Source organism: Myxocyprinus asiaticus, chromosome 3 (genome assembly GCF_019703515.2).
Source record: "Myxocyprinus asiaticus isolate MX2 ecotype Aquarium Trade chromosome 3, UBuf_Myxa_2, whole genome shotgun sequence".
NCBI lineage: Eukaryota > Metazoa > Chordata > Actinopteri > Cypriniformes > Catostomidae > Myxocyprinus > Myxocyprinus asiaticus.
The window spans coordinates 57,150,324-57,176,203 of record NC_059346.1 but is presented as its reverse complement, the minus strand read 5'-3'; positions in this window follow the sequence as shown (position 1 = coordinate 57,176,203).

Sequence of the window (25,880 nt, the reverse complement as noted above, 5' to 3'; positions counted from 1 at the left end):
CAGCATTCAACACCATAGTGCCCTCCAAGCTAGATGAGAAACTCCGGGCTCTGGGCTTAAACAGCTGGCTGTGCAGCTGGATCCTGGACTTCCTGTCAAGCAGACACCAGGTGGTTAGAATAGGCAGCAACATCTCCTCATCACTGACCCTCAACACTGGAGCCCCACAGGGCTGTGTTCTCAGCCCACTACTGTATTCCTTGTACACACATGACTGTGTGGCAACACATAGCTCCAATGCCATCATTAAGTTTGCTGATGACATGACGGTGGTAGGTCTGATCACTGGCAATGATGAAACACAACCTCTCCCTCAATGTCAGTAAGACAAAGGAGCTTGTGGTGGACTTCAGAAGAAAAGACAGAGAACACAGTCCCATCACCATCAATGGAGCACCAGTGGAGAGAGTCAGCAGCTTCAAGTTCCTGGGTGTCCACATCACTGAGGAACTCACATGGTCCATCCACACTGAAGTCGTTGTGAAGAAGGCTCATCAGCGCGTCTTCTTCCTGAGACGGCTGAGGAAGTTTGGAATGAACCGCCACATCCTCACACGGTTCTACACCTGCACTGTGGAGAGCATCCTGACTGGCTGCATCTCCGCCTGGTAAGGCAATAGCACCGCCCACAACCGCAAAGCACTGCAAAGGGTGGTGCGAACTGCCAGACACATCATCGGAGGTGAGCTTCCCTCCCTCCAGGAAATATATACAAGGCGGTGTATGAAAAAAGCTTGGAGGATCATCAGAGACTCCAGCCACCCAAGCCATGGGCTGCTCTCACTGCTACCATCAGGTAGGCGGTATCGCAGCATCAGGACCCGCACCAGCCGGCTTCATGATAGCTTCTTCCCCCAAGCAATCAGACTTTTTAACTCTTGATATCCCACGATCAAATACATCAGCACTGCACTTTATTACCCTTACTCTTATATCTCACACCGGACTGTCATAGATTATATTATTATTATTATATTATGTTCTCTCTTAACAACTGACTATCAACCAACAGCCTGAATGTCAATACATTACAATACTGTACATTATATATATATATATATATATATATATATATATATATATATATATATATATATATACTTTTTTATAAATTTTTATTTTTTATTTTTATTGACTGTTGAGTGTAATTATGTGTATAACAGATGTTTAAATTGTGTTGTGTTAATTTGATGTTATTGTAAATTGGTATATGTCTCATCACTGTCACGACTGTTATATTGATCGGAACTGCACCCAAGAATTTCACACACCATTGCACTTGTGTATATGGCTGTGTGACAATAAAGTGATTTGATTTGATTTGATTTGATTACTAGTAAAAATGGTCATTTTTGTTTTCAATAATTACATTGTTACTAGTGCAAATGTCCATTCCTGATATCATCAACTGAATTGCATCTAGTAAAACTGATCAACTACTTTTTAAGGTACTTTAGGTCCTCATTTTGTGTTCCCCAGAATTTATTAAATCATATTAGAATATTGTTACACATAGTTAAATCACAAAGTTACTCATTTGCCTATATAAATCAAGCACATATGCACATAGACACACATACATCACTCCATATGAATCATATGATCCTTGGACATTCTAAAATGACAATTTGTCTCTTTCCCCTTCATCCAATGTGTTCCAGAGGCTGAGTATCCCTCTATTAAGCATTGAGCTCAATCATAAAATCCCCAATATGCTCTTAACAGCAGTCTAATAGTGGCCTTTCCCACACTTTCTACTAGAGCCACTCAAGTGGAGGAGAGTTAATTTACCTCTACTGCTTGGCTAATGATGGGTCCTCATGGGAAGAATGTTTGGATTTTTTTGGAGGGATTGAGTTTTACTGCTTTCTAAACCATATTAATGAAGATAGAGTAGTGAAGGTATTTCCCAGTCAACACATAATATCAGTTTTCTTGGAGTATATTTCTTGTTTTTAGGTGTATATTTTTATTAATATTTTTCAGTCATTGAGAGAGGAGCCGTAGTAAGGGGTGTCAATAAGTCATGGCTAGAATCGTTCTGAGAAATTTACAGTTTTTAAGAAATAGTTTAAGCTACTTAAATTGTAAAATACAAAATAGTAGACTATTTTGGAAGGATTATGGGGCCATTAAATAAGTAGGATAAATATCACAATAACAAACTCTGAGTTTAGTATCAAATGAGTAAAAAACCTTAGTTACATCGTTAACATCATTGTTTTTCATTTCTGTTTCATACTTGTTGAGTTTCCAAGATAATTCAATTTAGCCATAGAAAGTGTGCATCTGACTTTAATGTTTTATGCAATGTAGTTCCCATTAAAAGCCAATTACAAAGCTATTTGTATTAATGGGGTCAAGACATGACGCAGGCCATATTCGAACACATATCTCCTGCACAAGCATCTCGGTTCAATGTGTCTGAAACACATGTTAAGTGATGCACATGTAACAATGGATTAGGGCTCGGCTCCCACAGCCATGGGTAATTCTTCTTTTCTCTACCAGAACTTCAAAAACAGAATCAAAATGTTACACTTGAGAATCAAAATCACAATTAAGCTTAATGTGCTTTTAATCACATCAGAAAATCATCTCTCTATAAAAGACTTAGAGAATCTTTAACTTGCTCTCTCGAGGTACGGACATTCAGAGGAGCATTTAACACAGAAATAAATCCAGTTTCATCCAACACCACACAATGATAAATAACAATTTGAATAATTGTTCAATTTACTCAGGGGCCAAACCAATCAATGAGTTGCATTATTAAAGAAAGCTTATTGATTGCCAAGAGGGCAAGGTAAGTGAAATGATTACCACAGGCAAAACGTAGTGATCAATTCATCCATGAGACATCAGGATCAGACTTTAAATAAATCAGTCCTGATGAGTGAGGGTGTATGTCTGCATGCATTTATGGGACCCTTACTGATGTCTTGGGGAATGTGGCCATCTTGTTTCACCAACTGGTAGATATTAGACATGTCTAATTATTTCATTAAATCCCAAGTAACATACTACATTTCAAGTGTAAATACATCTTGTGCTTGCTTTATGCTTTCCTGCGAGGACAGGTAGGCCCACATTTTGTTGTTTAATATACTTCCAAACAAGGAGGTCTATAATACCTGAAGAAAGTTGTTAGCATTCCCATTCATAAAAAAGGCAGCTGCTCGGAAGCACATGACCTCCCAAAAGTACGCAACCTGCTGGCTGTCATCTTTGTCTCATGAGCATTCAGTTCCGGCGCCAATCACCAAAGTTGTAAATGCCATTTGACTAATCACTCTAGAGCCACAGAAAAAAAAAAAGTCCTGACAATGACAAGTCAATTTTACGCTTTTTTTCTACCACTGATTAAACATCTACTGTACACTCTAAATATGCTACAGTAGGTTATTCTTTCAGCCTCATCTCATATAAATTGTGACCGTGACAACATTTTTACAAAATAATATTATGTGATTCCTTTCATGTATCGCAGCAAACAGACTTCCCTACCCTAAACCTTAAACCTAAACCTAACTGATAGAGATGAGTCATACAAAACAAATGTGAGAAGAAAAATGCAACTGCTGAAGCAACAACATAATTTTATGGTGCTTCTATGATACTTTTGGCTCATGTGCCTACTCGCATACTCTACAGGACTCATACCCTGGTTCATTACATCGGAAGTGCAACACTATCAGTTGAGATACTGCACAGTTTGATTGCTCCAAAACAATTTATAAATGTAGTTGGTTGTGTAATCTAAACATACAATACCTCACCTTACATGTCATGCACTGTAGTGAAAGTGTTTTGATGGTAACAAAACAAAAAGTGTTTATGAATTACTCTTGATTTGTTTGAATGAAAACACAAATAATTGTCATTGTAGCACCTCTATTTTTTATTTCACCATGAAACTGCTGCAGTATGTACAACGAGCCACGTAAAAATAATTTTGTGAAAATGTACTGTAGGTATAGTAATGTAATTCTATGAGACCAGGTTGTTTTTTGTACTTATATAATATAACAAAAGTATTTGTGATTCATATGTTGTTTACATACCATGTAACGTTATTTAGTACACATTGTATGTGTAATGTCATGTGCCCCTGCTGGTAAAAATATACAGGTATATCCCAGTAGGGGCATATGACTAATATTAGACATACCAGTAACTAGATAATGTTTTGCATATATTTACTGTAATGTATGTTTTAAGGATGGGCTCCCGCTGAGCCCAAAAATCTTCAGACCAAGTAAAAGTCCCAATACTTTACATTGTTTTTCACAAGTTTCCTCAAGGAAAGACCTTTTAGCTGTGACTTCAAATCATAGTCTGTTTACCTGAAAATTGCAAGCCTGGTGACAGGTAATTGAAGGGCAGTGTGTTGTTAGTAGTAGTTGGAGTAGTCAGGGTCCTGTCACCTTGCAATGTCACCTTGCTGGATGTACTGGTGCACAGTGAAATCAATGAAGAGAAGGCCAAGCTAATGTAAGGTCACTGTCAGTGAATGTGATGCTGAGAGAGAGAGAGAGAGAGAGAGAGAGAGAGAGAGAGAGAAAAGAAGTTTAAGTTGTAGTTTGATTGATTAGTGTTACAGACCAGTCAGCATTAAATGATCATGCATTTGTGAAGAAGGAGTGGAAAGCCATTTATTGAGAGAGTTATATACAGTAGGGCTGCTCAATTATGGCAAAAATCATAATCACGATTATTTTGGTCAGTACTGAGATCACGATTATTTAACATGATTACTCATTGACTTTGGAAACATAATGCATTTATTGAATTTTTTTAATGGAACAATGGTTTTTAAGTAATTATTCAAGACTAGTAAACAGTCAGTAATAAAATAACAACAAAAAACAGCAATGAATAGAAACAGATTAAAAATAATGGAAGAAAAATACAAATTAAGAAAATTCAGTGCTTTTTTAACAGCTTTAAAAGTTTTTAACAGCAGGAGGCTATCAAGAATTCAAGTAAACATTCAGAATGAAATGCAACATAAAACTACTACTGATCTTCACTGTATGATTATTATACACAGGGTTGGAAGGGTTACTTTTGAAATGTATTCCACTACAGATTACAGAATATATGCTGTAAAATGTAATTTGTAACGTATTTCATTAGATTACCAAGGTCAGTAACATATTCTAAATACTTTGGATTACTACTTCAGCACTGGTAGATTTTTTTCACTTGTTTTGACTATAAAAACTCTGCCAGTACATTAAGACAAAATACACATGTTAAAAATACATTCTCTGAAAAACCTAAATATGTTATGCAGTGTTAAGCAGATAAATCAAATTGATCTTGTTTGAAGAATTTTTAGATATTTTTACAGGAAAACAATACAAAAATTATTATCAAACTAAAATAAAAGGTCTTTCTAGAAAAAAAATAAATTATGATCCAACGTGAATTTTCTTGATAAAAACAATATTATCGTGCGTGGTAACGTGCATGTAAAATGGCTAGAAATAGCATTTTAGCTTAGCGTAAAGCTGACAATTTACACAAGGTTTATTTCTATTTCTTCTGCTCCAAACTTACTTCAAACTTACTTCTCTGTCTGCTCATATGAATGTAACAAATCATAAGAAAGTGTTTCACCGCTGTTCATATGCACTTTGGATTGCATCATTTATATGTATAAATGTATTCCATCTGAAAGGACTAAATATTAAATGAAACAAATGACAATAAAATGCAAAGTAATCTCTTCAGTAATCAAAATACTTTATGAATGTAACTGTATTCTAATTACCAATGATTTAAATTGTAACTGTAGTGGAATACAGTTACTTATATTTTGTATTTTAAATACGTAATCGCATTACATGTTTTCCATTCCATTACTCCCCAACCCTGATAATACATTAATACTTTTTAAAGCTACTAAAGTTACTCAGTCAAGAGCAGTGTGTGTTTTCTTGTTTTCTTGTTATGGTTGTTTGATTATTATAATGACACACTAGACGGCAGCAGGTCTATTAACTTACATTTATACTTACAAGTCCGACATTTTAATACAATTCCGTATTTCCCTGTTGTTTATGTTTACTTTAGACATCACTCTCTGTGTTTACATGAATATCTCACAAAGATGAGCATTTTGGCAGAATTTTGTAATGTAATTGACCGTTCAGGCATGCATTAGCATGAGCATTTTTGGAACACGCGCATGTTCCGCACACACACATACGCCGCTTGTCAATCAAACAGGGTGCAGCTGTTATTAGATCGCTAGTGAATTATAAAATTACATGCTCTTGATTATTTTCAACAGCAGAATAAGAATATTAACTTTCTAATAAGTGACACAGGCCTAGGCTATCACAAATATAGCCAGTTATTTTTTCATTATTGACGTTTTAATCAGACCTGGCGTTTCTATGGGCAGGTGTTCCCCTAGAGCAGGTCTCAAGGTACATCGTGGTCATGATGGACGCCTCAAACTCGGGCTGGGGTGCCATGTGCAACGGGCTGGCAGTGTCGGGGCCCCGACTCCACTGGCACATCGACTGCTTAGAGTTGCTGGCAGTATTGCTGGACCTGAGGAGGCTCTGGTCATTGATTTAGGGCAAGCATGTGTTGGTCCGAACTAACAACACAGCGACCGGAGCATTCATAAACCGCCAAGGCGGCGTACGCTCGCGTCGCATGTCACAACACGCCTGCCGCCTCCTCCTTTGGAATCAGCAGACCTTGAAGTCTCTGTGGGCCACTCACTTTCCGGGCGTCCTCAACCATGCAGCAGATGTGCTCTCACGGCAGGTAATGCTCTGCGGTGAGTGGAGACTCCACCCCCACGTAGTCCAGCTGATTTGGGAGAGATTTGGGGAGGTGCAGGTAGACCTGTTTGCCTCCCAAGACTCCTCTCACTGCCCCCTGTGGTTCTCCCTGTCCAAGGCCCCCATCGGCACGGATGCCTTGGCGCACAGCTGGCACCGGGGGCTACGCAAGTATGCGTTTCCTCCTGTGAGCTTCATTGCACAGACTCTGTACAAAGTCAGGGAGGACGAGTAGCAAGTCCTGTTCGTTGCCCCGTACTGGCCCAACCAGACTTGGTTCTCAGATCTGATGCTCCTGACAGTAGCACCTCCCTGGCGCATTCCCCTGAGGCAGGACCTTCTCACTCAGGGGCAGGGCACGCTCCAGCACCCACGGCTGGACCTCTGAAATCTCCACGTCTGGCTCCTGGACGGGACGTGGAAGACCTAGCAGGTCACTCAGGCCAGGGCCCCCTCTACGAGGCAGCTGTATGCCTTGAAGTGGCCTCTTTTCGCTAACTGGTGTTCTTCCCATGGAGAAGAACCACAGAGATGTGCCGTCGGGTCTGTGCTGTCTTTCCTTCAGGAAGGGCTGGAGAGATGGCTGTCTCCCTCTACCCTGAAAGTGTACGTAGCTGCTATAGCAGCTCACCACAATACACTGGATGGGAGAATTTCACAACAGCGCAACCTGATCAACAGGTTCCTCAAAGGCGCGAGGAGGTTGAATCCTCCTAGACCACGCCTGATCCTCTCTTGGGATCTCTCTGTGGTCCTACCTGCCCTACAGAGAGCCCCCTTTGAGCCCCTGGAGCGGGCTGAGCTCAGCACTCTGTCCCTGAAGATGGCCCTTCTGGTGGCACTCACTTCCATCAAGAGGGTGGGGGATCTGCAGGCGCTCTCTGTTACCAGTGAATGCCTGGAGTTTGGGCCAACACACTCTCATGTGATCTTGAGACCCCGGCCCAGTTACGTGCCCAAAGTTCCCACCACTCCTTTTCGGGACCAGGTGCTGAAACTGCAAGTGCTCCCTTTAGAGGAGGAAGACCTGGCCTTGTCGTTGCTGTGTCCAGTTCACGCTCTGAGCATCTATCTGGACCGCACGCAGAGCTTTAGATGCTTGGAGCAGCTCTTTGTCTGTCTTGGAGGACAGCAGAAGGGGAAAGCTGTCTTCAAGCAGAGATTAGCCCATTGGATTGTGGATGCCATTTTCCTCGCATACCAGTCTCAGGACTTGCCGTTCCCCTTGGGAGTCCGGGCGCACTCTACTAGAGATATTGCATCCTCCTGAGCACTGGCAAGGGGGGCCTCTCTTGCAGACATATGCAGAGCTGCGGGCTACACCCAATACCTTTGCAAGGTTTTATAACCTACGCATAGACCCGGTTTCGACCCGAGTGTTACGTGATAACAGCAGGTAGACCGGGCGGCCAGATGGGTGTACTAAGTGCATTGCGCCTTTCCCCTTTTTCAAAGGTGATAATGTGCACTTTTTGTCCACAACAGTTACCCGTTCCGGCGAACTCCGGACGCCTCTTTAATTCTTTAGCACTGTTCAGGTGACGAACTCGGTGGAGGAGTGACGCCACCAGGCCCAGTACTCGTGGTATTCCCCTTTTCAGGTGAGCCCTTGTGCTCGGGCTCAGTGCTCCATGCATGGTGATTCCCCCTTGGTAATCCCGTATGATGAGTTTCCACTGTTCGGTTCCCCTTAGGTGAACCCTGTGTTTCCCCTCGTCAGACCTTTGTCTGCCTTGGCCACAGTGCTGCTTACCCTCTCTATAGATAGGGTCCTCCTGTGGTATCATTCCATATGTGAACTTCCCCGTTGGTAACTCCATGTGAGATATTCTCCACATGCTAACTCCCTTCGGCAGGATGTGGTCTCCATAGTGCTCTTCTTCCTGGAGAGGAAAGAGCACTTCCCAGCGCTATTCTAGAAAAGTGCTCGGCGGGACATTGCTTAACAGCAATCAGTTAAGGCACCACCTGTAGCCTCCTTGGGTAAGTGCCTCCAACCCCCTTAATGGGACTAGGGAGACACCTACCTAACTCGCTGGATGGTCACGAAGTGGTTGAGCGCTCGCTGCGAGGCACGCAGCAGCTTGCCCGTGTCCACTCTTCCGTACCTTGTGACACGGTTCAGCGCCTGCGGCGTTTCCTATAGGAACCCCTAGTGTCACTACATCAACACAATGTCGAGTGAGTGACAGACAGGGAATGTCTTGGTTACTGATGTAACCTCTGTTCCCTAATGGAGGGAACGAGATGTTGTGTCCCTCCTGCTGTGGCGCTGGACTGGCCACTGACATAGCTGGGATTCTATCGGCTCCTCAGCATAAATCTGAATGAGTGATGCACGCCATCTCCTTTTATACCGTATGTCCGGGGTGGAGAGTGGCATGCAAATTCCACTCGCCAATTTTCATTGGCCTTTTCTATTTTAAGCAAAGGTGATTGGGGCTCTCGACACAATGTCTCGTTCCCTCCATCAGGGAACAGAGGTTACATCAGTAACAAAGATGTTTTATGTTATATCTCGTTTGAAGATAAAAACCAATTTAGTATGAAAAATACACAAAAATAGAAGAAATCAGGAAGAGGGCAAATACTTTTTCACATCACTGTGTGTGTATATATATATATATATATATATATATATATATATATAGTATGCCTGTGAACTTGACTGTGTTCCCTTCTCTGTGATGAAGACTTCAAATGGAGGCAACAGACCACTGCAGTGTCTGGAAGAAATCTGTGACTTAATAGCTGCTGCTAAATACTTTTTGTCACCCTCTCGTGCTCTTGCAGTACACACTTATTCAATTATGACTTTTTTTCTTCCATGGAAATACTGCAGAATGTCCAGAGTACTCTTTTTCCATAATAGGGGGCTGTTAAACTCCAAAAATGAAAAAAAAAAAAAAAAGATTAGCACAATAATATTAGTCCATACAACTCAAATGCTTAAAATATGCCACTTTAAGGCATGTCATGCCAGATTTGATGTCAATGATGTAAAATGTTGGTTCCCACATTTCTTGACGTCAAACTGTCTTGATGCACCATATTTAAATTGGATGATGTTTGAGAGCAAGATATATAGCCTGTGCATTGCCATAACTTGAAATATATTAGAGATATAAAGTAGACTCACTTTTAACAGATCTGATATACTATACGGTGTGTAGGTATGTAATAAATAGATAGATAGATAGATAGATCTATCTAAGGAATGATAGCTACGTGAAGGCCTCAATCTTATTTTCATTTTCAATGGATTAGCTTAGAATAAAAATAATGAAAAAATAAATAAGTAAAATGTGGATGGAGTGGTGGGAGAGAGGGTCTAGCTAGAAGGACGGAGTACAAAATTGAAATACATCAAAATGGATTGATCAAAACAGACATAGATAACACATACCCTGCTAATAAGACCAACAAAGCTATAGCTCTACTATACCTCTCAAATCTTATTTTGCATTCACAAACATTCACATATGATGCATCAAGACTTGTCGTGACATATTTGATTAGCATTGGTTATTGTGATATCTTGCAACAGCTAGTGACACTCCAAGTTTTAATATGCAGAAGTGCAAATGAGATTTGAGAGCGTATGAATAGAGGAAATGTTCAGTGAATAACAACCTAAATTTGTCTGTTCTTCACACACCATTTAATTATTACATTTTCTTTATTATTTGTGGCTGCTTTAAGGGTGCTTTTTGGAGCACTGTTGGTCACATTTGGAGCTTAACAATCTATGTACACATGCGTCAGACAGATGCTTTTGGAGCATCTCATTTTGGTTGTATCACATCATAAACACAGCTTTTTTTTAGGATGCTGTGTTTTATGTTAAATGTATTTTGAAACTTAGAAAAATACGTCTCGAGAACACTGCATTCCGTGTTGCGCTCTGTCCAGCTGTGTTTGAATGCAAAAATGCTTCTTCATCTTGTGCTGTCTGCTTTCGGTAACATGGTTTGTTGTACAGCTGCATGTTGCCTGTGCAGCTGGAGTTGCGCTTGCACCCTGCTGACTAGGACTCACAAAAACATGAAGGTGGTACTTCAAGCCTAAACTGCTCCGAAGGTCGAAATATTCCTTATTAGGTGAGCACCGTATAAATAAACAAGCATGTTCTTGTTAAATGAGGGCAGAAAGAATGTGAAAAAGGAAATGAAGAAGAAACTGAGCTGCACAATGAATAAGAGGCATGGAGGAAAAGTCTATTAGATTGCCATTGTGTTCACAAGGTAGTACTCTATGGTGTCATTTGTTTGAGTTTGCTATTCACTGTCATTTAGTGAGAGGGCTTTTTGTAGAAAGAGAGAGAGAGAGAGAGAGAGGCTTTTTAATTTGACAGTCAATGGCTAGGAGAGGGCAGACCTGACCTTATTCTAAAGTGAACTGTGCATAGCTTGCATGTTGGCCCCTTGGCATCGCATCCATGACTTGATTACTAAAGATCTCTCTGCAAGCACCTGCTCCTCTTCTGGCATCTCCATTTTTTGTTCCATTCTACACTCTACTGCTTGAGTGCTTAATAAAGCATCATCAGGCTTGATTGAGATGGATGATTCCACGGCTCAGAGAGAGCTTACATGTGTGTAACAGTAAATTACAAATGGGAAATTAAGTCTGAGAGTGTGTGTCTGTATCTGTGTGTGTGTCAGTATCTGTGTGGGAATGTTTCACACTAAACGCATTTACTCTAGTCCATTCTATTTGTCAATAGCTATTTCCAATCCAATTCTGCACAATATGTATGCTTTTTAGGGCCTATGCAGAAAGGCATGTGTATGCAAAATAATTTTGAAAATATTGAAATGCCATAACCACTACATTTTGACTACATCTTTGATCTTGTGCCAAGGCATGTAATGGCCATATAGGAAGCACCAGGAATTTTCCTGCACAGAAGCATGTTCCAAATCAGTATTTTTGTGTTGTTGTGTGTTTTTTTTTTTTTTTTAAACATCCTTAAAATTAGATAAATTGCATAAGAGGCCTATATTAAGATATTAAGACTTGCTTAAAGTTTATTTTTCTTACCCAGTTAGCAAATAATTTTGTCTTGTTTTAAGCGTAAACCTCACAAAAATGTATTAGATATAGGCTGGATGTTCAGTACAGTATATTGCAGTATAGATCAGGTTATTAAAATAAGTAAAATAATTAAATAAATACAATTAAATTAGCCCCAAAACCTACTGTAGTTTATTAAATGTTTGTATGTTTAATTATGCAGATTTGAACATAGGTGTGTATGATCACGTTACATATTCCTCTTAATCGCCTAATCATGTAATACTAATAGTGGTTTACTCTTTATTGTTCAGTTTAATCACACTGCCTTTGTGATGTAAAAGAAAAAAAGGCTATTTCAGTAGAGTGAAAATCAATATATGGTCTAGATAAAGCAATAGTTTGTATAAGGTCAGCATAGAGCCTAGGCTGTTTTTTAGTATCAGTCCATCCATGCCTTCAAATTATTTCTTGCATGTTTTTAGTGTGAGTCTATCTCTTTTGGCAGTGTGTTTCTGGCCTCGTTCCTAAAGTGTGTTTCCTTCCTCAGAGGAAACGGAGGACCACGCGAGTCCTGCTGCAGGAGGCATGGGCCCGCAATGATAATAAGAATGAATTACCACCACAAATAAACAGTCTGGGAAAAACAGGCACATAGAACAGGGTGGAGCAGCAGGGAAAGACAGAGCCTTGGCGTATCAGACAGAGCACTGACCTCTGGCCTCATGTTTAAGTTTCTGCCTATGTGATTTTTAAGGCACACTTCATTACTTTGAGGAATATAATATACTTAATTGATTCACTTATGTATGTATATATTTTTTGAGATTATGAGATTATGACAAGGACCAAAAGTTCTAAAAGGTCTAAAACTCTAAAAGACAAGTACCAATTTTCTAGAAATGTAAACTTTCTATTTATGTTGGTTATATGTGTTTTTTAAAACATGTTTCTTCCATTTTATAAAGGTTTGATTTATGAAAGTTTTCTTAAGATTTCAAATAACCTAGACTAACCTTTCCATGTTATAAAATTATAAAATTATCTGATATTTTTAAGAAACTTTTTGACCTTAACACCCAATCATGAGCAGTGGTGGAAAGAGGACTTCAAATCTTAACTTGATCAAAAGTATTGCTACTGAAGAAATAATTCACTTGAGTACAAGTAGAAGTACTGAGAAATAATATTTCTTCTGCTGAACACAAGCAAAGATTTTTAGAAGAATATCTCAGCTCTGGAGGTCCATTCAGTGCAAGTAAATGGTGGCCAACAATTTGAAGGTCCAAAAAGCATATAAAGGCAGCATAAAATAATCCATAAGACTTCATCCATATCTTCAAAAGCGATATGATAGATGTGAGTGAGAAACAGGTCAATATTTAAAAAAAAAAAAAAATTAACTAAAAATGTTCCTTCCTGCCCTGTAGGATGTGATATGCATGAAAAATGTGAAAAAAAAAAAAAAGAAAAAAAAAAGAATAAGATTGTGAAAGTGAAACTGGAGATTTATAAGGACTTAAATATTGATCTGTTTCTCACCCACACCTATTCTGTCACAGTCCCACTCAGTCTGCCCTATGTTCTTTGTCTGTTTATTTTCTGTGTGTGTCTTAGTCAGTGCTGTGGTTTGCCATGTGCTGTCCCGACGCCATCTTCTCATTCCCTCTGGCCTCATGCTGTGTTTCATTCAACTTGGATGTAGGATATTCCTACTTGATATCTCTGATCTCCAACCATAAATGCATTCCATTGCCAGATGCTCGGAAGATGACGTTTAAGGAAACAAAACTGTAAAGCTCCCGTTAGCTTGGCAGGTGTTTGACTGTCACTAGAGATGTCTCCTAACAACCCAATTCAAAAACAATCTGCAATGCTAGCATTTGTGCTACAGGTGTACGATTATCAAAAGAGAGTATAATTGACCATGTTTTGAACAACTGCTACTCTGCTAAAGTTTGTTAAACACGTTTTAATATCATGTAATGTAGGAACTTTGACTCATTTATCAATATTATTTAATACAAGTGAATGTTTATCACTTATTTTGTATATCTTCCTGGGTGCCGACATGATTAAAATTTCCGCACAAATTTCCAAGTTGGTGTTCCATTGCACTTTTCCCAATAGGAAGTTGGAAAATCCGACATTTCCAGTTGAATGGAACGCAGCATTACTCTCTAGTCTAGGCCTCGTTATGTTGATTGCCTTCACCTGTTCCTCATGTGCTCAGTCTGTATATATTGTGCTCCCTTTCCTCTTGTGTTTGTTGGATTTTTTTGTTCTCATGTTGTAAGTTTAGAAGTTTGCTATTGTTTTGCTTTTCAGTTTTTCTCTGGTGTGAGAGTTTGTTTTCCATGTTTGTATTGTTTTATGTAATAAAATCTTTATTTTCCCTCATTCCTGCAATTGGGTCCTCATTCCTGATTCATTTAGTGACAGGACAATCCGACCACTAATGGACCCAGCAGGAATTCATTTTTAATTATTATTTTTTTTTTTGGTTCCTGCTAAAAGAGCTGCTAAAACCAAAAAGCTCTTTGGTCTCCGCCAGAGGAACCAGCCGGTGAGGAAGTATTCGCTGGAATTTCTAGCGTTGGCCTCGGGTTTGGGCTTCAATCAGGAATGCCTCATTGATCTTTTTGTGGCAGGCCTGGTTGAGCCCATCAAGTCTTGTATTCATTCTGGGGGTGAAGAAGGGAGTCTTATCGAGACCATAAAATTGGCTTTAAAGTGGGATTATTTTATCTCAGCTGTGTCTCGGAAGGCTCTCTCTCTTCATCCCAGCCTGAGGACAGTGATGCCCCCTCACCGATGGTGGGCACTGCAGCCCCTCTTCCCATCACTAGTTGGAGGAAGAGACAGAGCTCCACACCTGAGTCTGTGGCTGCACGGAGGCCGTTCCCCAGTCTCTGCCAGTACTCATGGCCACGGAGGCTGTTTCCCAGTCACTGCCAGCACTGCTGGTCACAGAGGCCATTCCCCAGCCGCTGCCAGCGCTCCTGATCACAGAGACCGTTCCCCAGCTGCTGCCAGCGCTCACGGCCACAGAGGCCATTCCCAAGCTGCTGCCAGTGCTCACAGCCATGGAGGCCGTTCCCCTGTCACTGCCAGTGTTCCCGGCCATGGAGGCCGTTTCCCAGTCACTGCCAGCACTCCCAATCACTGCGGTTGCTGCACAGCCTGTCCAGTTCCCCGTGGTCAAGTCTGTCCAGTTTCCTGAGGCTGTCGACGAGCCTGTTCTGTTCCCTATGGCTGTCGACGAGCCTGTCCAGTTCCCCGAGGCTGTTGACAAGTCTTTCTAGTTCCCTGTGGCCATTGACAAGCCTGTCCAGCCCCCGGTGACCTTCGAGGCTTTCCAGTTCCCTGTGGCCGTTGACGTGTCTGTCCAGTTCCCAACGGCTGTCGACCAGCCTTTTGCTCAGTCCAGTGGCCAGCATCCATCAGACACCAGCTACCAGTCTGTTTCCCAGGCCCTTAGCCAGCAACTAGCTCATGTAGGCAGCCAACAACCAGCCCAAGCTAGCTACCAGTCTGTTGCTCAGCCCAGTAACCATCACCCACCAAACTGTCACTGTGTGTGTGTGTGTGTGTGTGTGTGTGTGTGTGTGTGTGTGTGTGTTAATCAGTGCTGTGATTTGCCATGTGCTGTCCCGACACCTGAATATATTGTGTTTCCTTTCCTCGTGTTTGTCGTATTGTTTTGTTCTCATGTTGTTTGGTCTGTTTTTTTATTTGCTCAGCCTCCAGTCCATTTTGTCTTTCAGTTTAAAAGTTTTTTTTTATTTTTATTTTTATTGTTTTTCTTTTCAGTTTTTCTCCCTTGTGGGAGTTTGTTTTCCCTGTTTGTATTGTTTAATTTAATAAAATATTTGTTTTCCCTCATTCCTGCAATTGGATCCTCATTCCTGATTAATTGCGTGACACTATCCTATCGCTTCTGAAGATATGGAGTTAACCAATGGAGTCATGTGTAAAGTTTTAATTTGAGGTAGTTTGATCTAATATTTAATCATTTTTAAAATGTTGCAGATTTAAGTAGCTAATAAGAATCCCTGAATTTATCACATTTATTTTAAGAGTTACAGTGTTTGTCATTTTCAGTTTTGTTCAAGGTAGTTGAATTAAAAAGTTTGTTTTATACCTTTCCTATGTTAACTATGGTTAACCCTTTTCTAAAATGGTTATTTTGAATAAGCATTATCTTAATTTGTTACTCATCTTATCTTGCTGTCTCAAAACTATTTTCCTAAGTTGACCAATTTTTCCCTGTAACTACTGTCCCTGTTTACACTATATCACTATAACCCCTCTGGGGCATTTTACCCTGTGTTTGTGGACCTTTTTCCCTAAATTTGGGGTAAAATTCTCCCCCCCCCCCACCTTTTGTAAAAAAGAAAAATAAATAAATAAATATTTTTTTTTTTATTGTGATCAAAATATAAACTGTAGCCTATGCAAGAATAATTCCTGGTACTGCGGAAAGCACTGCACGTAATTGTTGATCTGGTGTTTCGGTGAGTACCGGCCCACTTCGATAACTGATTACCACAGTAAAACGTGATGCATTTTAAGTAAGGGTGATGATGTGTAATTTGAAAAGTCAACTTTTTGACTTCCTCCACATCGCTGAGAGTACAGCATTCTCTGTAGAATTCAAATGGACAGCATACATTTTGTGTTCTGCACTGCACAATAGAAGCCTGGGGACTCAAGCAAGAGATTGACATTAATCTATCTCTGGAGCACGCTGCTGTTGTGCTGGGCAGAGGCGTGTTTCAGGAAGCATATTTAGTGCTTATACCTTGCTGAACATTCAGGGATGTTGTCTTTTTTTGTACTTTGTACAACTGGTGAAAAATAAATATAGGGAAGTTGAATACTTTTAATCAACTCAATTAAAAGTAAAAATACTGTGATTTATTTATACTCATAGAAAGACAGATATGAAACTTAAGTACTGTAATGAGAATAGTTATGTTTTTTTCTACTGTGGTGCTATGGTTTTCTTGTTACATGACAACAATATAGCTTTTGGTATGTTGGTTATACCACTTTAACTTTTATTTAGCAAACAAATGTTACATTTTTTTTAATTTATTTTTCTTAATTTTTTTTATTAATAATAGTTTCAAACAAAACTGCTTCATTGCTTTTTTGTTGTTGTTAAAAAATTGGTGTTTTGAAGAACTGTAGATTTTTAATGAGCCTTTTTTCTTTATGAGGATCTTGTTACCAACATGATCACATGGGAAATCTGCAGTTACTGTAGTTCTGAATGTTTTCCTACCCATATTCTGACCCAATGTGTCAAATTTTGGACAAGCACCACTATGCAACACAAATTGCATTAGACGTCACATCCCGTATACTAGATTTGCAAAGAAATAAGTAAAAGAAAGCTGTTTTTGTCTCAGTATTGTTGTGATTAAGTTTAGGGTTTGGGTTAGGAACGTATTAAAGTAATTGCTACTCAAATATTTCAGAAAATTGGACGCTATGCGCCTTTCACATCATATTCATTCAAAGAATTAAGTTCTTGCACTTGTGCAGTGTGTCACAACTGTAGTTCCAGTTTAAACCACTGGGAGGGGCAGTTTGGACATTCAGAAAGCATACACCAATTTCAACAGACAAAACATTCAACCTTCTGTCGCCAATTTTTCGTCAGTCTGCTCCATACATAACCTTGACATTTTGTACTTTATGCCCCACAAAAGATATCAAAATTAATTTAAATTCACCAGTTCAATACATGTTCATTATAGAAGAGGTGTATTCAAGTCATTGTCTGTATGAATTGCATTTTATTATATTTTTGAATAGATCAGGAAAAAAAAAATTGTGACATTGACGTCAATGTTTTACCCCGACACTCGATCAACATTTCTATTCTTGTTAGGACATGATAACAGCTTATGCTGCTAAGCCTAAAATCCTAAATTCTCCTTCAGGCTTTGCTTTCATGTTTTCAGCTATGGCAGTTATACTGTACATGCGCCTCAAAGGCCGCTGCCCCCCTGTTCGCGCCTGTAGGGCGCATTGTCATTTGCATACATTCAGATATATTGGTCATGCCCAATTACTTAGCTACATCAATGCATTTTAATGCTTGCTTAATTAGGCTAATTGCCTACCCCAGAAAGGATGGAGGGATTTTTTTTATAGCGATAGGGTGGCATGCAAGGACATAGCTATAATTAGCTTGGTAGGTATCAAGGAAGTGACTTGCAGGCTTCATGCATTGTTACAGGAAATATAGCATGCTTACTACAGAACAGACATTTCCTTGTTCATGTTCATTATTTTGTTAACTAATGTTAATGTATACTGTACAACCAAAGTGTTACAGATACATTGAATAAACAGCAATCTATAATGCTTCCATGGATACCCTAGAATTAAATATCATAAACTTTCTCAACTACATCTAAATAACATTTCTTCACTAAATAATAAAAAACTGCCCTCTGTTTGTTCTCTCTCTCTGGTTCATGGTGACTTCACTGGTAAATGAAATCTCATTGCAGAAGAAAGGCTCAAGTATTTGGTGTAAACATAACTTCATGAAATGATTGTACAAACCCGGGCCCGACGGGACCCGAGAACCCGGCATGTTTCGGGCTGGGTTCGGGTCAGTTTTTCAAGTAGGGGTTCAGGTCAGGTTTGTATAAATTAAAAAATAAACAGGCTTACCGAACTTGTTTCGCGCACGCGCTTTCGCTCACAGACACTGCGAATGGACGAGTTAGGGGCCGTTCACACCGAACGTGTTTTTGCGCACATCTGTTATGTTTTCCCATTGTTTTCCTATGTAAAACATGCTGGACTAATGTCTTTGACATTTGCACCGCATCTTGCTTTTTCTTGCGCTCTGTTTCATTCTTTGCGCTGCGTCTAGATTGTTTTAAGCGCAGTTGTCACAAAGATTCAACATTCTAAACAAGTTTAGGCTGCATATAGGGGACTGTTGCATTGCTTCATTTTATTCCAGATTGTTCTGCACCAAGTGAAGTTTCAACAAATAAATGGTAAGTCAATGCTTTTTTTCCCCTCTGCTCTAGTGTACTAAGGGGCTGCTGTGCTTTGTTAATCAGTGTATGTTTACTGTTTCAGTACTGTTACGAATGATGCCTCTATGCTTACATAAAATACAGCCTTTTGCAACAGTACTTTCTAGGAGAAGAAATTAGTTTTTTTCTCACATGGGTTCTCTTAACATGTAAATAACTTCTTCATAATGTATATCATATTGCTGATTTTTTTTGCCTATGCATTTAATCTTACGTGAGTTCTCTTATAACACTAATATAATATATATCACGGCATCTTTGCCTTTATATCACTTTTTTAAATAAACGACTTTACGGATCTTAAGTGTTTTTGCTCACATTTAATTAGTAACATGCAGGGGGTTGAGCAAATATATTACAAGTAGATATACATGGAAATAAGATACAATCAGTATTGTTCAAATTTACAACATTTGTTTTAACAGTCGTTTTGTGAGTGCATTATGCAGTGATTTTAAACAAATGTCTTGTGTGCATTATACAGACTTATTGAGGGTTTAGATGTCGTCACATTTAATTCATAACATGCAGGGTTTTGAAAAAATGTAGAATACAAGTAGATGTACTTGGCAATAAGATACAACCAGTATTGTTCCGATGTATTTTAACAGTCAATGGGCCTCATTCATGAACATTTTGTAAATATATGAGTAAATGCTGAGTAATTTGCATGAAATATGGACCTTCCAGAAAACTTTCAGCTGGATTTAAAATAGCTTCGTACTCCCCAGATTTGTTAGTAAAACATGTGTATGTTAGCTAATTCCAAACATTCATTTGCGTGTGCACGTTCATTCACAATTATCATAATCCACGCCCATGAAAACGCCATATAAAGAAGGAACCAGATCGCTAGTAAAAGCTTTTAACATCTATGGGAAACATAATGGGAAAACAGTAATGAAGTAGTTTTAATGATTGAAGTGCACTCACATCGTTACATTTTGCGAAGTGAGGACTTAAAGTTACCACATGTTTTTCCTGTCACATGAACCACTTTTGTGAATCAAACAGTGCAAGAAGTCAATAAAAATGGTTTGACATGAGTGTAAAAAGTTCAGGCCGGGAATAGGATGTCCACCAGCATTATTCTTCTCTGGTTCAGTTTGCAGTGCATCGCCAACATCATTTGTATAGCTTCTCGGGTAAATTATGATTGTAACATTGATATAGGCTTCTTGCAACTGGAAAAATCTCAGAGAAATTAATAGAATGCCTGAACAAGATCTTTGATCGAAACCTTGTAAGATATTACAGATTTGCAAGCTATATGAAAATGTGTGGGCTTTTTCTATTTTTTCCCATTGTATTATGTACGCACCTGCTCACAATGCATTTATCTATGGATTTTACAGCATTAGCATTGACCATACGTTAATCAACTGAACACAATTTACAGATGCCTATACTAAATTATGAAACCTAAATTAAAGAGTTCATGTCAAATGAAAAAAAATTAAAAAATAAAACTGTCTAACCAGACACGTAAGAGGGCATACATTTTTTTGAGAAAGGAGTTGGGAAAAAATTATATTTTGAAAACATTAATTGCAGACTGTGTCTACAGAATATGATAATACTGTCAGTCAACTTGTCCAGCAGGTGAATTGCAGTAGCTTGTGAAAGTGTCTCGAATGTTTTCTTCCTCGTTGAGCAAATCAATAACACACTCGTCATTACTCCTGCAACTTACTTGTAGAGATATACGTTTTATTTTATTGATCATCTCGCTAGAGAATTTGTTTGCTTGACTTTAGTATTGTGATTCCATGTTTGTTTATCTTTTCATCTGTGATGAGTGAAGGGCAGACTGTAATGATAATGAGCAGGCAGATCAGGCTGAAGACAGGAACGGACGAGGACGATGATGAAGTGAGAACCCAAGTGCAGTTTATTTACAAAAACGTGAATCCAAAACAAAACAAACATAAATGACTAGACTTGACAACATTACACCAACACGATACTTGATAAAATACAATTAAAATACATTAAATACATGAATAAGGGTAAAATGATAACCAATGGGGAAACTGAACTGAACTGAATTACAAGATAACTAGATTACTAAAACATGAACCAATGACACAACAAGATTGATAACAGAGTAACAAGACAATAAATCAAAGAAAACAAGACACATGAACATGGAGGGAAACAGGATATCACATGACCAGGAAACCACATGACATGAAACAGGAACAGGAACTAAATGTTCAAAATAAAAGACATGAACACAAAACATGAACAAAAACACATTTAAATGTGACATATCCCCCCAACAAGGGGTGGCTCCTGATGCCCAAACATAAACAAAACTACCTATAGAGTTCAATAGGGAGCTGGGTGTGGGGTCCTTGAGGCATGGCCTGGCGAGACAGGGTGTGGAACAGGAGACCAGGGCAGAGCCAGTGGCCAAAGAAGTGGCTCCAGGAAGGGAGCAGGGTCTGGCGGTTTGGGTGGCGGCTCCAGGAGGGAGCAGGGTCAGGAGGCCTGGGAGGCAGCCACAGGGCAGGGACAGGGTCCTGGACTGCGGATGCTGGACAGGGTTCATGCTGGAGCGGCTCAGAGGGCGGAGCTGTGGAAGTCTCAGGGATTGGCCGCAACAGGGGAACAGTCTTAGTGGCTGTGAGCACAAGCAGTGGCAAGTAACAGTCTCCATTATCGTGAGTACAGACAGTGACAAGGGAATGACCTCCATGGTCATGGGCACTGGCATTGATGGGGGAACGGCCTCCGTGGAAGTGGACACAGGAAGTAACAGGGGAACGGCCTCTGTGGTCGTGAACACTGCTGTGGAAGGCTCCGAGGGCAGAGCCATGGCAGGCTCTGAGGGCAGAGCCTTGGCAGGCTCTGAGGTCATGGCGACATAGCATGATGGGATAGGCGTACTGACTTGACAAGGCAGGGCCGACATGGTGACATGGCAGGCCGCTTGACTAGGCATGGCAGGTGTGGTAACATGGCATGACGTGGTAAGCGTGGCAACATGGCATGACGTGGCAGACGTGGCAACATGGCATGACAAGTTAGGAATGTCAGGAGTGGCAACATGGCATGACGATACAGACATGGCAACATGGAATGATGAGGCAGACGTGGTGGCTGAGGCTTGCAACGCTGGCTCTGGGATGGACGAGACTTCAAGAACTGGCTTGTTGACCATTACAGGCGTGGGTGTCAGCTCGTTGACTGTGACAGGCACGGGCTTTCTGCTCGTGGAACGTGGCAGGCATGGCCGTTGGCTCGTGGAACATGGCAGGTGTGCCCGCTGGCTTGTGGAACATGGTCAACAGTCCACAAAACTCAGCCACTTAGTCCTCGAGGGGATGATTCCCCTGGCATAAACACAGTAGCTGAACTGCTGGGTTCATTGTAGGTCAAATATTTTGTAACGATAATGAGCAGGCAAATCAGGCTGAAGACAGGAACGGACGAGGACGATGATGAAGTGAATGAATACAAAACAAACATAAACGACTAGACTTGACTTGACAACATTACACCATCACAATACTTGACAAAAAACAATGGCAAACATGAGGGCTTAAATACATGGACAAGGGTAATATGACCACCAATTGGAAAACTGAACTAATAACAAGATAACTAGATTACTAAAAAATGAACCAATGACACAACAAGACTGATAACGAGTAACAAGACAATAAACTAATGAAAACAAGACACATGAACATGGAGGGAAACAGGATATCACATGACTAGCAAACCACATGACATGAAACAGGAACAGGAACTAAACTTTCAAAATAAAAGACATGAACACAAAACATGAACAAAAACACATTTAAACGAGACACAGACCAGCTGAAAGGTGCTTTGCGCCATCTACCGTACCGGGATGAAATTGCTGTTCGATTTGCACCGTCTATTGTAAAGGCCTGAATGTGTTAATGCCGATCATTCGCCTCACTTTTAATGTGAAAGGGCCATTTGTCTGTGATTTGTTTCACATTATCGCATCCCCTCTGGTGTGCAAAGGCCTTAAATGACAGGTAAACTTGTATTCTTATTTCAGTTTTGTTGTTAATTTTGTGTAAGCTTACTTTGGTTCAAAAGCATTAAGTCAAAGAGGGTAAATGTTATCATTCAACTGAACTGTGCAAATGCATTTTTAGAGACTGAAGTTGTGTTCTGCGCTCTGTCTTTTGTTGTTGTTTTGCATTTTAGAGCACATTTATTTGAACCACTCAGGCAATGTCAATGGTATGACCCATTTTAAGGGTGGCCGAAATTACAACTTGAAATCAAACAGAGCGGAGCTAGGGGGTGGCCAGGGGTGGCTGTGGACACCATGTACCGAAGGTCACTTACTGTTAACCAGTAAAAAGTTTTATACTATTGCATTTTTAGAGTTAGTAGATATTAACAACCACCTAAGCCTGTTGTTCAATACAGAATCATTATAAAATGGTGAAAGAAAAGAGTTAGTGGATTAATAGAAATAAAAAAAGAGATCATTGTGACTAGTGTGTGAATATTCTCTTATCTGGCCTGAGGTCCGGGAGACAAAGTTTGAGTTTCCTTACCCACGTCTGAGCTTCAGACACTATTGTGCTGTCATGCAGGAAGTTTCTGATTCCCAGCATTCAGTGGGTTTCCTGTGTCAGGTTACGATGTCCTGTGTTTATTTTCTTAGCTTTTTTTCCACTACCAAGCACATCTACGTACATGTCTTTCCATGCTTTTTCTACCATAGAGTGTGTGGTAATGGGCATAAACTTGTAAATAGATACTGAAAAAGATACAAATTTCAGGTGAGTATGAGAAAGTTCCATCATCATTAGCCACAAGGTAAATAAGCAGAAAGAGAGTGGTGTTATAAATGGTCACACAAGCACAGGATGTACATCAGAATAATATGTTACTATAGGATGATTTTGTAATGAGGACAGTTATAGTAATAAAGTCATTAGATAATTCACTTGTTGCCCTGTGTTGGATATGTAGAAACTTACAAAGCTCAATGGTGTTAAAGCAAGAGACAACAAAGACAATAATAAAACTAAAGGAGAGTTTGACAATGCAGCATGTAAATTCAAAATTATATTTATTTGCGAAACCTCCAATGATGCTTTTATTTATTCATTTCCAAATACGATATTTCATAAGTCATGCTGAATGTGTGATATAATGTACGTGTCTGTGGACTTTATACCTGCAAATAGAGAATGTTCTCTGACAAGAAACGAAAGAACAGTGTGTTTATTATTTTGCCAAGATATAAAACTAGATGCTAGCAGTTTGGTGTGTATAAAGTTGAAGCAATAAAAGTTAGTTTGTGCACACTGATTCGAGCTGGCTTTTTTTTTATTATTATTATTATTAATATGATGACACATATTGGAAACATTCAATATAAAGCATTAAAACTGAGTCTTTTTATTCCGCAAGAATAACTGGGAATGACTAATACCAGAAGTGGTTTACATTCAAGTTTGAAAATGGCTATGCCCAAGTTTCATTGAAAAATAAGGTGGATAGCCTAAAGGTCTTAGTGAAGATTTTTACATCAGACCATTCTTATAAATTATTATAATAATCTAGATAACTGTGTGTTTAAATTGATCTTTCTGTTAAAACTGTTCTAGTTATTTGCAGCTATTTAAGTATGATTTGACTACTGTATCTTATTTTTCCCCACTTTTCTAATAATTTTGTATTTATGACTATATTGTGTATTGTATGTATTTAATGTGGTGGATGTATTAATAATTATGTAACGATTGTATCGAATCATGTGACCTGAATGGCCATGTGACTTGTATTATTTAAGATGGCATTTTTCAAGTGCATTGTAGGTCTGAGAAAGAGCTTAATCAAAATAAAAATCCTGTTTATGGGAGCCCTCAAGGTGTGCGGTTCCTTTATTTACTTATTTATTGTGTGTGTGTGGGTGGGTTAGGTTTAGGGGTAGTGTTAGGGTATAGAATCTACAGTTGCTCTATCTAGAGTCCTCATTAGGATAGCCACACCAGTGTGTGTGTGTGTGTGTGTGTGTGTGTGTGTGGGCAGGTTTATGTGGTTTACGAGGACTTTTTTTTAGGTTACAAACTGGTAATTACAAGGGTATTATGCTATAAATGTGGTTTATGAGGACATTTCTAGTGTCCTCATAATTTAAATTGCTTAAAAAACATACTAAACAATGTTTTATTGAAAATGTAAAAATGCAGAAAGTTTTTTGTGAGGGTTAGGTTTAGGGGTAGGGTTAGGGTTAGGGTTAGGGGATAGAATCTATAGTTCGTACAGTATAAAAATCAATCTGTCTATGGAGAGTCTTCATAATGATAGCTGCACCAACATGTGTGTTTGTGTGTGTGTATGATATTTAGATCATGCACCCACATTTATACAGTACATTTTTTGATGTGTGTGTCTTCTTTCAATAAAGTTTAAATCAGTTTGATTTTAAGTTTTTCCAGTTTAAAAACTAAGCACAACCTCTGTTGATTTCAAATGTAACAGTTTCATTTAATAGACAGTGGCTTTTACAGACAAGCTATACAGCTTCACAAGAAGAAGTAAAGAGGTCAAATGAAATACTAGTACTGTAATTGTCGCTTTTTTTTTTTTTTTTTTTTCCTTTGTCTGCCTCTAAAATGAACAGCTTCAGAACACAATGCTAAGGATGAATGATGTATAAAGTCTATTTTGCACAGATCAATAGTAAATTTCATTATGGCTTGGACAGTGTGCACACACTTGATGAGCATTCCTTTAATGGCCAGACACACACACACACACACATACACCACAAAAGTAGTCTGGAAATAATTTCAGAGGCTTTGTTGACACAATAAGTCAGCTCTTGGCTTTGTCCATGGCTGTAGGACTGTTTAGTTCTGGCATGGGTCTCTCTTTCACAAAATGTAGAAGAGGTCTATAAGATGCCAGCACTAAGCACGGTAAGTTCTCTTGCTCTGTTTTTAAATATATAAATGATTAAGTAGGATGTTAAACT